The following is a 17,667-nucleotide window of genomic DNA, read 5'->3' as shown; positions in this document are numbered from 1 at the left end:
GAGTTGTGTTTTGAGAGACGCGTGGCAGGATTTCCTGTGTAATAACACTTGTCTAAGGGGAGTGTGGCTGCTCACAATTGCAGTGCTGACATTTGCATTATGCATCTTTAAAGGACAGGGACGTCTGTCTCCTTTTTTGGAGAAAGATCACTGTGGCCCGTATTTATGCACTGCTGAGGTGCATTCATATAGCACCATAGATGAGAAACCACTTTTGCTCCAGCATCTCCAGCATGACAGATAACGTGATATGCTTTATGCTCATGAGGTGTTCTTTTCCTTCTCCATATGTTTCTCTTCCTGTCATTTTTGTGCAAGTTAATATTGGTTTCAATTTTTACAAAGACTTTTTGTCTTTTCAAAACTGCGCAGGCTCTTTTAAATGTTTTCTGGCGAAGTCTAATCCAGCCTTCTTGCTCTTGAGTGTAACTAGTAGAGTGCACCTTGTTCCAAAGCCTCTGTGTTTCCATTCAATAAACCATTTATTGATTGTAGAGCTTGACAATGAAACCCTGGAGTGTTCTTGACTTGGTTAGATAAAGAGATGAATTTGTTTCTCTTAACCAAGGAAAAAATTCTGCAATCATCCACTTTAGTTATCTTCTGTGGTGTTTTGGGCTTTTTGGTGTGGCTGAGCTGGCCAGTGCAATCTTTCATTTTCAGCATGTACCAGACTGTTGATTTAAGTTCTTGCTATCTCTATGATAGATTTGGCTATCATGGCTTTCTAACACCTTTGGACCTCACACTGAGAGAAGAGAAGATCAACACTTGGAGTCAACTGCACATCTTTTAATGCTTAGTTTGTCACGGCATAAGGAAGCCATAAAACTGCTCGTCAGTCAGTTGTCCAATTGGACTATGAATATAAATGGCTGTATTCCCTAAACAGTTAATGCGATGCTTTTGCCAGAACCCTTAAATTAAAGATGAAAGTCTGCCTCTTGCTTGATTGATTTAAAATCCTCAGTGGGGTTTTACAGAGGCAAAATTACAAGAAAATACGAGTGACAATCTCAAGTCTTAAAATTTGATCAATGCTGTTTAATGGTAATTTTATATACTGCATAAATTACATTATATACATAGTTCACTGCTTTTGTTTTGACAGATGTATAGCATGTCGCCTTACAATCAAATTGCTCATTACTGCAGTCTTCACAAGCTAAGACGCTCTTATGTTATAATGAAGCTGTGTATCGGGGATCCAGCGAGACGACTGAAGCTGGATTCAGGAAGAAGACTCAATGGTATTACATGCAGGCGATCTGCTTCTGCACAGCATTGTCCGTTTGGGATTTTTTATACCCGGAGGCCACTCGGAAGTGAACAGCGATGTCTCTCTCTACATAGGATCTGGTGTCCTCTCCACCTTCTCAATAATTCAATGGAAAGAGGAGACATCAGCTCTCGTTATAATTACTGTGTGAGGGTGACAAGCTCCTCTGTCAAGGGCAAGATGGGAGCAAGCTTTACACTGCTGAAGAGAGCTAAAAGACACAGCAACAGCAGGTGCTGCTGGCACTGCGGATGACAAAAGCTTCAGCTAAATATGAGATGATGAAACTGCAGGTAATTTGGGTGGAAGTTATTTGGGTGGAAAACGCTGTGACAACATGCGGTGTTTTTGTTGTTTAGTGAGAACTCAACTCTGAAAGTTACAAAGCAGCTCTAAAATCGTGACAAGCCTCAGCAGCACTGAGAGGCAAGGAGGCTACTCCTAATTTTACACCTAAAAATGTCATTATTAGATACAGGGGGCAATATTAATTTATGAATTTTGACATGCTTTAACATGGGTATTGTTCTGCTAGTTCTCAGACGTCAAGAGGCAATGCAATCCTTCTCTGCTGGGCAGAGAGGTGCCTAACGTGATATCTGATTTCGGCTCTGGGCTCGGCTGAGATGACAGACTCTGTTAATCTAACACCAGGCAAACCGCAAACTTCCTGCACAAAGAAACCCTCAGCATAAGCATACCTGCCAAGATATGATTAAAACTGTTACTGTCACTGGGACCTAAAACCTGGCATGGGCAAAGGCTTGGCATACAGCCCTCGATTTTAAATGAGCTAGACAAAGTAGGCAGTCATTAGAAGTAGACGTTTTGACATACCGTCTCCCACAGGCACCCAGGAACGTGTCTGGACCAAAATGTGAGTGTGCTGATTTGGAATCCCCGAGGAGGCCCGCTAACTGTCTTTCGTCCTCATGTAAAAGGCTGAGCTGATCTGAGATCGGCACTCGTGGTGATGAAGCTTTTCTTAAGAAAGCGCACAGGATGGATCATTATAAATGGTTACATATTAGTCTCCAGATTGTCCAGTTTGTGTCTTACATTAAGTCTGAAAACACGTCTATTTTATAAACATTTTGCTCCACTATTATTCATGAAAGCAAAGTCTGCAAAAATAAAGGCTGCATTTAAGGTTGATGGTACATGGTAGGGCTAAAGTTTATAATATTCTGACTTGATATTAAAATATAAATTATTTACACTTCCATTTGGCTGATATATCAAATGAAACTCTGCCTCGCTGTTTCTCACTGCCTGCCGTGTTGATTGTTTACTTAAGCTTGGAATTCATCATTTAAACTTGGACATTCCCCACCTATTAAATACAGAATAAATTGAACATGTTAGCACTTGATTAGCACCAAATTTCAGGAACAACAAGGCTTGGTCACAATTATCTCTCAGAATGTATCGTATTTAAGGTGTTGAAAAACCAAAAGGAAAGTCACACTTGTAAAGTACTTCATTGTGTACATTTCTCTTTTTTAGCAGGCACAACTGTGTGTATAGAAATATGGAAGATGAATGCTGCCTGCATAAAACCACTACATAAAAACAGATCAGCAAAGTTCTCCCTTCACTTGAAATTAAAATAGTTTGAGCCCCTGCCTTGTCACAGCAGGTAGCCCCCCATATTTGATTTGACAGTTTTACCCCAGATGTCCTTCCTGACGCAACCCCAAGAGGGAGCTTGAAATTAAAATCACAGAAGGAAGAAGTAACGTCTCCTCTTGCCTAAACCAACCAGCTGTCCTCCTCTTGAGTTTTGCATCAAGTGATCCAACTAAACACAACACAGATACTTTTTTTCTGGAGTGCTGCCGTGTTTTGAAAAAGATTACAGAGGTCCAGATCTTGCTATCCTCCTAGCTTGTTGCAACCATGTTAGCAAGCTGTTTGGATAGAAATGGATGTATTTCTTTTATAAACTTCGTCATAAACTAAATAAATACATTTCTTCATAAAATATACGAATAGAGGGTCAGCATGTCTGCTTAATGACATGTTAATCTATTTAACACTGCCATAAAATATGCTAAAAATATAAACGACAGTCATGCTAAAATAATGGATGCTTTTTGCTAGCTCAGTATTAACCCACAATGCTGCAGCTTGCGTATACATATTTTACATGACAGGAGAGGATAGCTTTGTGATTATTTTTAGCCATGTGTCCTGACAATATTTAAGCTCACACATTGAGCACAAGGACATCACCGCGCCATAAAGTCAGCCACACTCTTAAAGGACATCTACAAAAGCAGCTATGTGTTGTACAAATAGAAACATCAAAGCTCTTTCCCTCACCTCTCTTTCTCCTTCCCTCCTCACTGTCCTCCAGATCTCTGTGACTGTGAAGTGAAAAAGGGGGGGGGGGAATAATAATACCAAAATCAAAAGACAGTCACAACACAGGTTCCTGTAATTTTTTGATCACAATGGAATATGTCAAGTTTAATCAAAAGACTGGTGTTAGCTAGTCTCCCTACTATGAGCACCCCAAGGCGTGCACATCAGAAGCCAGCAGAGAAGGGCCACATAAAGTGTTTGATGGCAGCTGAGAGATGACACAAAGAGGCTGTTTGTAACTAATTAGGTTCAGTTCGCCTCACCTAGATTTTAATTATGATTAGGTACTTCAAAAATTTCTGCACCAAATGCATTCTTTCAAAAAATAGCTGGGCATGAGCAGAAAACAAGCTTTGCTGCTAAACAGCCAAGCATAGAGGAACCTACTGTTTGCATGCCCAGCACAGCACGTGGAAAATTAATGGTGTTGTGTTTTCCGGTGCCTTACGAGGTGTGCTTTCTGGTACAACATGCTTCTAATTACGCTGCAACACTCAAGTAATATCAAAGTTGTTACTGTTTTTGATACTAATTACATACATCATAGCATTTCTGCCACTAATTGACTCCATGCGCTATTGCTTATTTCTGTTTCCCACTGCATTTACACGACTCGTATTTGTTTTTCTATAAAGCTCTTCAATATTCACGAAGAGGAGAATCTACCTTATCAATTTAGAACGTATTAAGGTCCATCAGAGGTGAAATCACAAACCGTCGTCGTTACAAATTTGCTGTGTTTTTGTGCTGGCCGTGCTCCCTTGCCACATTCATAATAAGTCTTCGGGCTCGGCACTCATTGGTGTGAAGCAAACTGTTAATTCTGAGATTTGTGAGCACCTTAAAATGATTCACAAGCTGCAACAATTTCTTATCTCACCAGTCTTTTCCCCCCACTATGACAGATTGCAGCCCAGAGGAAAACATTCAGCAGATGAGGAGCTCTAGCACAGACAGGTGATTCACTTCTAATGGATGTTAATGTGGCAGGCACGACTGAGGATATTCCCAGTGGTGTACACTTACAGCTAATTGATAACTGAGGTCTATGAAAAGATGCACATTAAATCATGGCCAATGAGCCTGCCTATAAGGTTGCAGCAATTTTAAAGAGCAAGTCTCCAGAGTCTCTTAAGGTTTCCCACAACTGAAATGCAAACTGAATGAATAATTAAGGTGGAAGTATTCTTAACTCATATTACCTTACTAAGACATTACGATTTCACAACAGTTGCATAAGCATAATCTTATAATGCATAAACAATTTAACCTCCAGCAATACCAGGTTTCTCAATCCCCTAATGACTTTCTTGATTTCTCCTCGTGTTACTGTTTGATTAGTATTGCTCCTAACAAGCCCAGGTGTGATCCTGCAATTTACTTAAATGTAATAAAAAACAACATTTAACTTAATACATGTGCATGCAGATACAATTTGATTCCCTTTGCCATGAACAGATGCCGTACAATAGATGTAAACTTTCAGAAGCTTTAATTTAGAAGGGCATTAAAAATGTGCATGTCTGTGGTGTTTACTAATGGAAATGAAGTTGTTTGTTCATATTAGGAAAGCACTAAGCTATTGTAGTGATCACATACATCACAGGTGATGGGTTTTGCAGCTAGTAACTGGAATGCTGTGCTTGGCAATACACTCATGTGAGTGCCTCTTCAGAATCAGCGTGTAACATAATACAAAAGTATACACTGGTGTACTGTATGCAAATAAACTAGGGGGAAGTTTGTCTGTGTTTCATTTATCCATTACATCACACACTGTTAGTTTGAGATCACTGATCTTATCATGTACTCACCAGCCTTTTTTATTAGTTACATCATGTTAGTAGCTCTGATCCAGAGCTCAGAGCTGTGTTCATTCTTCATGACACAGATTCACCAAATGCTGGAAACATTCGTCAGATATTTTGACATGATAGCATCACACAATTGCTGCACATCCGTGATGTGATTCTCCCATTAAACCATGTATCAAAAGTGCTCTACCGGATTGAGATCTGGTGACTGGGGGGGGTTCTTAAGGAGCTTTCTCATACGGTGTGTTATCAACCAACCATCAACACCCATCGGAAGATGGGATGAAGCGATGAAGATGGTTAGCAACTAGGTAGGCTGTAGCATTTAAATGATGTTCAGTTGGTACCAAGAAGCCCAAGGTGTGCCAAGAAAATACCCCCCATTACACCAGCACCAGCAGCCTGAACCGTTGATACAAGGCAGGATGCACCCATGCTTTCACATTGTTTATGCCAAGTTCTGGCCTTACCATCTGAATTTTGCGGAAGAAATCAAGACTCATCAGACAAGACAATGTTTTCCATTCATCTGCGGTCGACTGTCATGAGCCTATGTGTAGCCTCAGTTTCCTGTTCTTAGTTGACATGAGTTATTTTTACCTTCCTATCAACTCAAAGGAGCCTAGCAACTCTCCTCTGACCTCTGGCATCAACAAGGCATTTTCACCCAGCTCATTGCAGTTTCTAAAATACTCAGACTCGCCTGTCTGGCAAGACACAACCATGCCACCTTAAAACACCTTTCTTCCGCATTCTGGTGCTAATTTGAACTTCAGCAGGTTGCCTTGACCATGTTAATATGCAATCAGCTGTGGCCATCTGATTGGCTGATTAGATTTGCATTAATGAGCAGTTGAAAAGGTCTATCTAATGAAAATGTATAGGTTCATCACAGGCAAATGACGGTGTGAATATGTAAGTTCAATGTAATATTTTTCACTCATGAAAGTGGTTGAAGTTTATAAATGAAGCCTAGAAAATCATCTTGTCCCTCCATAATATATATATTATATTTGAACAACAGAGCAAAGAATTCTGGGACAGTTTTGATGAATGAATAGCTTTGTGCTTCTGTGTATCTTTCTGTACTATTAGTGTTGGACTGCGTTATTTTAATGAACACTTCGCCTCATTATGACTGTGCTAAATGTTATAATCTGTTCTAACATCAACATCTTCAATTGCCTGAAATAATCAAGACAGTTATGTTTTGTTATTTTGACTTGGCTTCAAACAGACGTTTCAAAAAGTTTCTGTTTGTCCTGATCTGGCGATGGAGGGCACAGATGGCACAGTGCCATAATGGCCCAAGATCCTCAGAGCTCAAATAGGATTGAAGTGACTGTACAAACAGATCAGACAGGTTTAGCCAGATGATATCCTGTAACCCTGCTACCCAGCAGTCAGCCATCTTGTTGTTAGCCAATTAATGGCTCATTACCTGTTTAGCCCGAGCTGTGCCACCTCAGGTTACAAGGCTACCAAAGCTGCACTTCACTCGCTGGTTCAAATCTGATTAGTTGCGCCTAATTGGCACAGATCAGATGTTTTTTTGGCTTTTATGTACCAAGGATCGGGTTTCATGGGCAGTAAAAGAGATGGCATCGACTGCTAGGGAAGAACAAACAGTGATCTTCTTTCACTTTAAGAGAATTAAAACAAAGTTTTTTCCATCTCTCTTTTATTTTTGTGTCTCTGGAGCACATTTTAATCTGCTGTTATCTGTGTGTCAGGAATAACTGGAAATTCAAGGTACTGTCATTGTATCTGAGTGTGATCATTTCCCTGTGTATAAAAGCAGCCTTTTGTGTTTTATGGACAGAAAAGATGTGAGATCTTTGAATGGATCTGTTTGTGTATATAGATGCAAACATCCTTGCTTGTTGGAGTGTTTGCACAAAACTGCATTTATGTGCGTCTGTGCGATTGCACACTTTGTGTATTTTCAAGGACGACCGGTGCTCTTTTTCACTCTTTTCAAACATTTCTTGGTGTCTTGTTGCTCACTTAAAATATTTGCTCTTCTTGCCAAACGCAGGCCCATTAATACTACATGAATATATATTAAATAAACAAAACAAGCAGAGAGCAAAACAGCAGCAAAGCATCCAAACAGCCATGCGTGCATTTATTTTATATTCTCACAGCTTTCAGCCCAAGCAACTCGACCCGTGCACTATCTAGTGAAGTCATGACAGCTAAGATTAATCAGGCTCATTAAAAAAAATACCACCACTGAGCACTATAGACAAAACAGCTTTTGGTTTGCACTGTAGGTATGTGCACAGAAAGGGCAGAGTTTTTTTGTTTAAGCATATTAGGAGTGCTGTGTCTTTATTTATTACTGTAATAATATGCAACCAGAACTCAACAAACAGCTCAGTGGAAGACAGAGGAAGCAAATAGTCATTCTGGCTCACATAAGCCTATTGTATATCATACTACATGAAAAATTTTCCCATGAGAATTTGCACCCGGCCTGAAGTGAACTGGACAGACGTGAGTCACACTAATACAAAGCTAATCAATGTGTTACTGTTTAACTGCGAGATAGAGGTTTTGTCCAGAGGCCTTTCACATGTTAAGTGAGGCTAATCTTTTAGTATTAGTGTGCCCAAACCAATTGTTTCTAAAGGCACACAGTGGGCTTTTTGACTACTACTGAAAAGCTGCGAGGTTTGATAGACTTGGGGGAAATTTTCTGGCAAGTGTCGAAACTCAGCTTCTTTTCTATTCTAATGTGCAGGCACGCAAAGGTCTGTGTTGTTTTTAATCAAAAACACACATTGCATCTTCGTCCGTGAAACACTCATTCTCACCCTCTCACACTTAGATACACACACAGCTCGTGAGGCCAGGTGGTGTGGTTAGTGCCAGATCTTGGTCTCTGCTCTCCTGAGTGCAATTGGTAACCTGAGCTGCCTGTTTGAGTAACTCAGTTATCCCAAAAGCTTCCTTGCTGCACAGACATCATGGAAAAGTGCCCAAAAACATGGCTTACCTAAGCTCCTAATATTCACTCGCTCTTCGAGGAATATTGAAATAAACCTTCGAAGGTGGCTTTCACCATTGTGAAGTTCAATATCATAGGAGAAGAGGAAGAATTAAAAGTTGGTTGGGGTATAGGCTTACAGGGGCAGTTTGTATTGAAAATCTGTCATCAAAGTGACACTGAGTCTAAGTAAGGCTGTGGAAATGTGTCAGCTGATGGGACATGACAGACAGGCTTCGGGCCTCCTCGTTTAATTAGAAGTCTGACTTGTTTTGTGGAGCTCACAACTAAAATCTGTCTGCGATCATCTCCCGGGCAAGTTCTAATTTGAACACCATTCACTGTAGATTTTGATTTTCTGCTCACGACCTGCAGGTATGCAATATCTTGCAACAGGATAAACTGTGCCTGTCAGGGCTTTAATGTCAACTGGTTGTCTTGCAAATATTTGTTGTCACTCTGTCCACTCTTGTCATCACCTCTATCTTGTTCCCACACAGTACTGCCTGGGTTTCTCCCCCTCTGCTGTCGTCTACTTCTAATGTAATCTTTTCCTGCGTCTGCTATTTGTTTTAACTTGAAGTGAGAGATGTGTGCTGTGAAACATATTTATGTAGGTAATAATAACTGTGATAATAATGACTTTCACAACTGTGATTAGTTGTGATTGCTGGAGTGGTAGTTGAAAGTAACAATGTCCATGATTATATTTTAAGTGGCCTCCAGATTTTCTTGTTCTCTTTGTTTTATGTTAATTAAATATAATTAAATTGAACTAAAGTCATTTCTTTATATTTTACCAAGAAAATGGGGAATTGGTGCAGCGATTCACTGAAACTTGTGCAAACATACATGGAAATAAAGTATATAGGGTGAAAACTGAGTTTTTAACAGTTTGCATGAGCTTGAAAGTCAACATTTATTCTTAAATATAGCACAAACTTTCTCAGAAGAGCTTTTTTGTCATTGCTTTATGTAATGTCCTGATCCATGCTGAACCTCCTCCATATATACTGATGATCATTTGAACCAAAAACTGTAATTCAGGACTCCATCAGACCTGTTGCCACTGACTTTCAGTGCAGTTCCTGTGTAATTTCCCCCATTTCCCTTCCTTAAGAATAGCTTCTTGGCAGCCACCCTTCCACTGAGACTATTTCTGATGAGGCTTCAGCAAACAGTACATAGAAAAATTGAAGGTCCAGCTGCATCTTTCAGGTCCTGTGTGAGATCTTTGTTGGATTTTGTAATTTTCTTTCTCAAGAACATGACTTTCAGATACCATCATCTGCTGTAAATAGCTTTTTAGGTCAGCCACTTCTTCTTTTGTCCTCCACTTGTCCAGTGTTGTCAGTTTTTTAAAGGACATGCTACACACCATGCTGAGATGTGCCAAGTTTTCAGCTAATAACTCTATGAAAATCACCTTGCTGGTGCAAAAATACTATTTTATGCCTGTCAAACTGTGTTATCTTTGGTATTTTTCATATAATCGGCTAAAGAAATGGGAACAAATTACATGCTTTTGTGACAGGTTGCTAGTAACAAAGTGCCTAAAGACAATTTAAAATTGCTGCTTTGCTAAGTCGTCTGCTATGTGTAGTTACAAGACTTGCTCATCCTTTGAGTTATGATCTTTTCTTATGCTTGAATGATTCATAGGTCAGTGTTAAGTGACTTAAAAAAACAAACAAAATTCTCTGAAAATGGTCAGATACAAGAACTGCAGCCAACTTGCAAGGAACAACTTTAAAAGACCTTGCTCAAGACTGCTTTAAAAACATTACAGGAAACTCTGGCTCCTTGGAAGCAAAATATAAAAAAAATGAATGGTGACTCAAGACTTTTGCACAGTTTTGCATTTCTTTTTAGATTTTTATTAAGTAGATATAAATATTCATTTACAGAGCCTGCCACTACATAATTACCTACAACTGAGAAGGAGGAAATACAGAAAGCCAGATAATTAACAGTGTACGAACATAATAGTTCATAATTACAATTCAATTAAAAACGTGAAAAAAATAGTTTTGCACGTGTGGAAGCTAAGCTTGGCCAAATTATGAATGTAATGTAAAGGTCTCCCCAGCCTTCACATTATAAAGCAGTGGAAGCCCTCTATGGGTTTGTTTGGGTACTGCAGCATCAGCAGGGACAGCGGCGGCAGAGCGCCTCCTCCCTCCCTCCTACTCCTGGAGCCGGAGCTGCATTCCTCTCCTCTCCGCTCCATTCACACGCAGGGAGCCGCCGGAGAGAGAGCAGACCCGCTCTGTGACCAGTGTGGAAATGTCCACAAGTTTTGGAATTTAAAACCATGGCGAGGATATCTACCCCAAGGATCACTTGAACCTGTAAGTACCGCGAAAACTCTGGAGCAGGGCTCTTTTCGCGTGGAAGGAGCAGTTTTTGGTGGAAATATTGCGCTTACATTCCCCCCCTTCTGTATTGACACCGTGTGGTGAGTTTGGGGTTGTGTTTCGTCTCTTTTCCCCAACGTCTTCCCAGCTCGCGCTGTGTGGTTTCTCCACGAGTTTGCCGGGGAGAAAGGTGGAGGCTTGTGGCTCCGACCAAAGGCAGCCGTGGAAAGCCGTGCGGACGGAGGACCTGTAGAGAGATATCTACTTATTTAGGTGTGCGCTGGTGTGTGTAGACTTGCGTTTCTGTGTTGCGCTGTGTTGAATGTGCGCCCCGGTGTGACCACCAGCCGGATTGGAAACACAGAAGCGCACACACAGACACACACAAACTGTTAAAACTGCGGATATTTTGAGCTCGCGCGCCGCTTTAGCTAACTCTATTACTCTATTGCCTCGCGCTGAACACCTGGTGCTTTGAGAGAAAAAAGGGGATGGTTGCGGGTTTTTTTTTTTTAAGTATCCGCGGGTTTTGGTGCAGTGTGTTGAGTTTTTCTCTGCTTGAAGCACGGCTGTTGAATTAAAAATAAGAGTTTTTGGGAGAATGGGAAAAGGAGGAGGGGGGGAAGCAAACTACCGGCACCGGGCTAACGCGGACCAGCTCGCAGCCTAATCTGGCTCAGAGTGCGCCGGGCGGTTGCATTGCCTCGGAGGAGGAATGCCACCACCATACATAATTACAGGTATTCAAGGAGCTGACACTCACTGTCGCCTGGGTAAATAATCGGGGGGAGTCTGAAGAGTCTGCCTGGCCTTAAACGTTTTATTATTATTTTTTTTTAATGTTATTTATTTATTGTTTTTTTTATGTTTGACTGCCCCGGCTTTAATAAATGGACCTAAAAAATAAACAAATAAATAAAGCGATTCCCGTATTAGCTTTAAAATAATTAGAAATTGTATGTCGGCGTGATGTGATTGGGCCATTAATCTGCAAACCAGTTTGTGGCAATTTGCGAGCTTTGTTATTCGACGGCAATTGAATTCCTCTCTTCTGAGCAGGGATGGAGTGGTGAGGGCTGTCTGTGGGTGTGTTTGAGTGCGCATCGGTTGTCAGCTATTGAAAATGCTCTCATTGCTCTATCGGATTCTCCTCAGTTCTATTTTTTAATCAAATCCTGGTTAACCAAATTAGTCTACCCACCCCGACCCCCGCACGCAGCATGAATTCATTTGGAGCCCGTTTTAAACATGCATTCATGAATCATATTAGATGAGTAAAGGCTTAGAGATAATTTGAACCTTTTTTCGGGGTGGTGGGGTGCAAGACTGGGGGTTAATGAGAAAAGTCACATCTGTGTTCCTTAAATATTTGCGCGTGGGTGTATCATCTGCACATCGTGGCACCCGTCGGACGATTTTACTACATGTGGCACCCCCTGGAATAGACAGAGGCGGTTTGTGTGTGATGATGGCATAATTCTGTATTAGAGGTGGTGTGACCCTGTTTGGCCTGAGATAGGGGAAGCAACAGTTTGTTATTGACAGTTCAATGAAATGACATGCATTCACATGTAAATACTGTGGGATTTCAACCATGACATGAGTGTTTGTTTAAGAGGTGGTGCCTAGACACAAGGCTTTAAATCACTTAACCACAGGACCAGGGACATCTCACCAGCTGCACAACACAAGCATACTGAACATGTCAAAATCAAAACTGGCATTATTCACACCAGCGTGTGACTGACAGAGAGGAACCAAAGGCATCATTGACTTTTTTTGTGTGCAAACAATGACCTTTTTCTTATTTAGCAGCAACGGGGCTTGAAATGACAAAAAGCTCAGTGTAGTTCTCCTAGTGACAAAAAAAAAATCTTCAAGTGATTATGGATATAATAATATGCTCATGATTACACATGTGCATGTTTAGACATGCCCAAACAACTGCCTGTTTTGACCCTAATCTATGAGAAATGGGAGGATCTCACCTACGTGATTGTTTCTTTGTTGTTTCAAAAAGTCCCACTAGTCCAAATGTCATCTTGTACGGCATTAACATGAAAGCTGGCAACCCAGCCAGAAAATTACAAGCAATTTCCCTCAATCTTCCCTAATTATGATACAGATCTGCCCCACAATAGAGCAGCAGTGTCGTGAATTTTCAAAGTCTGCCCTGTCCAGTCTGCCTGCTGCCGTTTGCCGCTGTGAAGAGTAAATCTGTGATGTCCAAACTTTGGAATTCGAGCTGACATGTGCTCTTTGCACCCCTCTGGTCCGGCCTTTGTGTGGCTCCCCCCACGTCGCATTGCTCCGGACGTTTCAGTGAGCGGCATATTTAAGGTCTAATTAGATTGTAGATGGATGCGCTAAAGTGAGGACTGAATTGCATCTTGGCATGCTGTAAGACTGAGCTTGATATATTTTTGCTTTACTGCTTATATTGATAGAGGATTTTAGAAAAGGAAATAAAAACAAGGATTTGAAATAAATTCCTGCAGACACACATGGGACTTTCTCAGCTGGAGTGAAAAACTACTTCACTGGGTTAAGGAAATTGTTTATATATGGGAAAGGACTTTCACAGTGTAACTGTATTCTTGAGGGTATGCTGCACTATGATTCATGGCTTTCATGCAGTGGGAAGATATATGCACTGTGTTTGCACTCACAGTTTTGTAGTCTGTGTGTTGCTACACTGCAGAATCCAGGTCTTTTTCCGGTGTTCCTCAATGTTTGACCAGTGTAACATCCTCAACTTTTAGGCATTTCCTACTCTCTGCCTCCACTTTTCTGCTGATCTTCCTGGCTCCAGCCTCATGCTGCCACTCAGACTTCCTTTCCTAGTCCGTTCTTGCCACCGACACCCCCCAAATCGAACACTTTCCCTCTTCTCCAGCAAAGTTACACCTTGTCAGGTTGCATGCCGATTCTCCTCTCCTCTGGTCTCCCTTTTCCTCCTCCTCCTAGAGAGAGACTGGACTAGCAGGCCAGGCCAGGCTTCTCTGTCTGTTTCACAACTGGCTCCTCACTATGTTTCATTTACGAGATGGCTAGTCTTCATTGTTTGCCAGTGCCTGTCCATTGATGCCCCTTTGGCTCAGTGAAGAAGCGTTTACTACTAACTGAAACGGGATCCCCTCTTGAACTGAAACAGTGGTTATGTCAGAGAGTGTCACGTACACAGTAGTGTTAACTCTGCCCCACCCCCCCCATGTGTGACTGAGGGCTTTTTTGGCTCAGCGATGTTGTAATGCAATATCTGCTTTCATATCACAGCCGGTGGAGATGGCATGTTTTTATTACATGAGTTTTCATTTGTGTCAGTCTTGCTAAAGAGGTTAGGCAGAGAGGTATGTTGCCTGCTGGGTTCTGTTAAACTAGTGTTTATTTATTTATTTATTTATTTCGTTGCACGTCTTGATCTTTTCTTCCTTCTTTGCTTCCGTCACGTCCTGCCCAGCCTCTCCGTCGGTCACCTCCCTATATCTCTTTCTGAGCCTTTCCCTTCCTGTCTTTCCATCAGTATTTTACTTAGGCTCTCCAGGGTTTCTGTGATGCCCTGAGGTGAGGAGCCACTCAGCAACAGCAATATTAAAAAGCACGAAAGAGGGTCCAGCAGTAGGGCTCTACCCGAAGGCCATGCTGTGCACACACACACACACACACACACACACACACACACACACACACTCACAGCTCTCATGGTGCTAACACCTATCCAGCCGACAAGCCTTAATATGAAATAAATTCACTCGCCAATACCTGGCGGGCCTGTCTTGACTGACTGCTCAAATAGGAATGACCTCCATTTGGCCCAAATAAGAAGCTGGGATTGAGAGTCAGTGGGCGGTGTTGAACTACAAAGTGCTGGTGCATTACGAATCATATCAAGAGGTGAGTTTGCAGGTGAGCCGGCAGCATAAACCCTCATCAGTGCCAATCAGAGGCAAATTTAAAGGTAGACTGAGCTATCTGCAAGCTTCATCAAAGTTTTTGCAAAAAAAAAAGGGGGGGTGTGGGAGGGGGGTGATCAGGTGTGACAGCTTTATTTTGGTCTCGGGGAAACTGGCTGAACTAGAAAGGATGCATAAAGTGAGTGGTTGTGGAATTTAAATGAGGGCTCAGGCTGTACTGTTTGATGCTCTGACCATTAAAAACCCAAAATCCTTGTTGCATGCCTTACTATAGTATAGCTGATTCAATATGACCACTGTGAGCAGAGCAGAAATGTCTGCAGTCTGAAAATGGCTTTTTTCTTTCTTTGAGGAAGGCAGCTTTAGTTTCTCCGCCGTGCTCATCCAAGTGAACTGTCTGTTATGTATAATTAATTTTCTCCTCTCTCCCAGTTTATTTTTATCGCTCACTTTTAACTGTTTCTTCAAAGGACCCCTCCCCCGCTTCCGTCTTCCTCAGTGCCTGCTGAAAGTGACAGCTGCTCGGGTACAGGGATGCTTTTTGAAGCAGGCACTGAAAAGGCCACTCACTCAAGACAACTCGGAATAGAAAAATCTCTGCCGTTCTGACAGTATCAAAACCACTCCTGCTAATCTGGCTGCAAATTGAAAGAAGCTCCAGTGTTAGTCTGTGCTGCATGTTGGGGAACAGAGTTTACATGGCTCCCTTTATTGTTCAAAGATTTGTTGGTTGGTTTGCTTACAATGCAAGGCAGAGGGACAAGACTGACTTAAGTAGGGCAAGAAGAAATTTTGTCGTTCACTGTTATGTGCATACTCACATTTCTCGAGGACAATACTGCGATGAGTTTATTTTCAAAGAAAGTCAAATTGACAATCCCTCATTTCATTTGTGGGAAAGACTCATCCCAACCAAAGCGAACCAGTGTCATTGGCTGTATTTGACCCTCGACCCCCAGCATGTTACTACTTGGATTGAGTTACAGTCATTCCGAAGGTCCCAGCGATGCAGAATTAAGCTCGTTCCACTTCTGACCTAGTGGCCTTGTCTAGAATCCCACTACACCTGCAGCTAGTGGGCACAACCTCAGCATCTGAGGCTCCCTACCTGGCAGGCTAATGCTCTTGTCAGCAGTCTGTCTTCCCCCATCAGACACTGACTCAGACGGGCAGCTTGGGTCTGATTGTTGCAGACGGACCAAAAAAAGGAAAAGGAAAAAAGGTTTCTCTTGTTGCTTTTTCGCTTATAAAAAGAGAGCGAGTCTGGTATTGATCTGGAAATCATCATTCCTTCCTGTAATCTCATCTCATGTCATCTATATTGTTTAATAATTTTATTGATGAGGTGTGCATCTGACAGGTTGAGTTGCACTTAATATTTTCCTGGATTAGCATCTGTGAAGTGAGGCTTCCTAGAATCATAGTTATTGTTACTTAATGTGAATCTCAAATTTTTTTCTTTTTCTTTTATGAACAGTAGGGCTGCCACAAACGATTATTTTGATAGTCGACTAGTCACCGATTATTTTTGCGATTAGTCGACTAATCAGTTCATCATCCATTGGACGTAAAACTACAGCTTATTGCACCAGCAGCATCTGCTCTTATATAACTATCATTAGCTTACAGCTTTAAGTGTTTAAGGTATGTGCTAACTAAAAATAAAGACAAGATGATAGTTTATTAAATTTTAATGAAATCTGCAGATTGTTGTGGTTTAATAAACTCCTTGCTATCTAAAATATAACAGGACACCGGAGTAAATTCTTGAGCATCTCACACTTCTGATAATCAGCTGTCTGCTTGACGTTTATTCAGCTGTGTAAAAACTTTAATCTCAGCCAAACCGATTTACTCAGGAACAAATAAAATACTAAAAAAAGCCAAACAATAACATTTTGAAGTTATCTAAGTGACTTATATATATATTTAACCTGAGTAGCGAAAGACGGCGGTCGGTTTGAAAACGATTTGCCGGGAGTCCGGTGTTCTCACGGCTCTAGTTAGCCTAGCCTAGCCTCCGGCTAGCTATCGAGCTAGTGGGTAACAGACGTCTCTGAAAACGTCGGAGCACTTTTGAAAATATGTGGTGTCTTGATAAACTGAGCAGATATTTGAGGTTTACACAGCTACATTCTCGCCTAAAAATATGTTAAACATTTATTTTGTGACCCAGAAAGAATAATAAGAATAAAACCAACTAGCTGCCACCATTGTTGGAAACTGAGCTGGGCCGCGCTATGAATTCTGGGACACAGCTTCTTCTTCTTCGGGGTTTAACGGCAGTTGGCATCCTTGTACATGCAGTGCTGCCATCTTCTGTTTCAGTCTGTTATTACACTCTTAAATCCTGCTACTTATTCCTGCGTCTTTCAGGATCTTACAAAGCTTCAAACGACACGTCGACTATTAAATCAGTCGTCGACGATTTTGATAGTCGACGTAATCGTGACTAGTCGACTAATCGTGGCAGCCCTAATGAACAGTATGTTAGAACTGAGAATTAAGTCACAGACATAGAGGGTATCCCACATACCCCTAGTGTCTGCCTTCCTAAATTTACTCTTAGCAGGAACAACCAATTTCCCTAGTTTATAGGGCAAAATTCTAACCTTTGAATGGCTTCTATCTGGAGCCTGTCAGTATAAGTGGCAGAAATTGTGTCTTGCGGATGCTGAGATAGTCTCAGTTTAGATGAGGGAGCCTACTGGTTGTTTACTGTGCTCACTAGAGTCTGTCTGCCTCTTCAGGCATGTTTGGCTTGTTAATGAGAACCACTGTGTGAGAGAGGAGGCAGTGCACTGTGGGTGTGTGCCTGTGCATGTATTTGCATTGAGATAAGCAGCACATCGTTGATGTGCACACTGTATCTTAACATATTTGTGCACGTGAAAGTGAAAAGACCTCTGGTTTAATGTAAGGTAACTCTCCACTGTTGTAAAGG

At 41.5% G+C, this 17,667-nt stretch overlaps 1 protein-coding gene across 4 annotated transcripts in view; it reads left to right on the top strand.

Moving 5' to 3' along the window:
* Nucleotides 1-10,661: 10,661 nt before the first annotated feature.
* Nucleotides 10,662-17,667, top strand: part of plxna1b (plexin A1b) — a 188,602-nt gene continuing 181,596 nt past the window's right edge. For all 4 annotated transcript variants that reach the window (XM_004545182.2, XM_004545180.2, XM_004545181.2 and 1 more), the window contains exon 1: nucleotides 10,662-10,803. The gene's annotated coding sequence lies outside the window, so the exon portion shown is untranslated. The remainder of the gene's footprint in view (nucleotides 10,804-17,667) is intronic.

The sequence above is a fragment of the Maylandia zebra genome, linkage group LG5 (assembly GCF_041146795.1).
Source record: "Maylandia zebra isolate NMK-2024a linkage group LG5, Mzebra_GT3a, whole genome shotgun sequence".
Lineage (NCBI taxonomy): Eukaryota > Metazoa > Chordata > Actinopteri > Cichliformes > Cichlidae > Maylandia > Maylandia zebra.
Note: the sequence above shows the minus strand (reverse complement) of the source record. Positions and strands in the feature narration are given on the sequence as shown.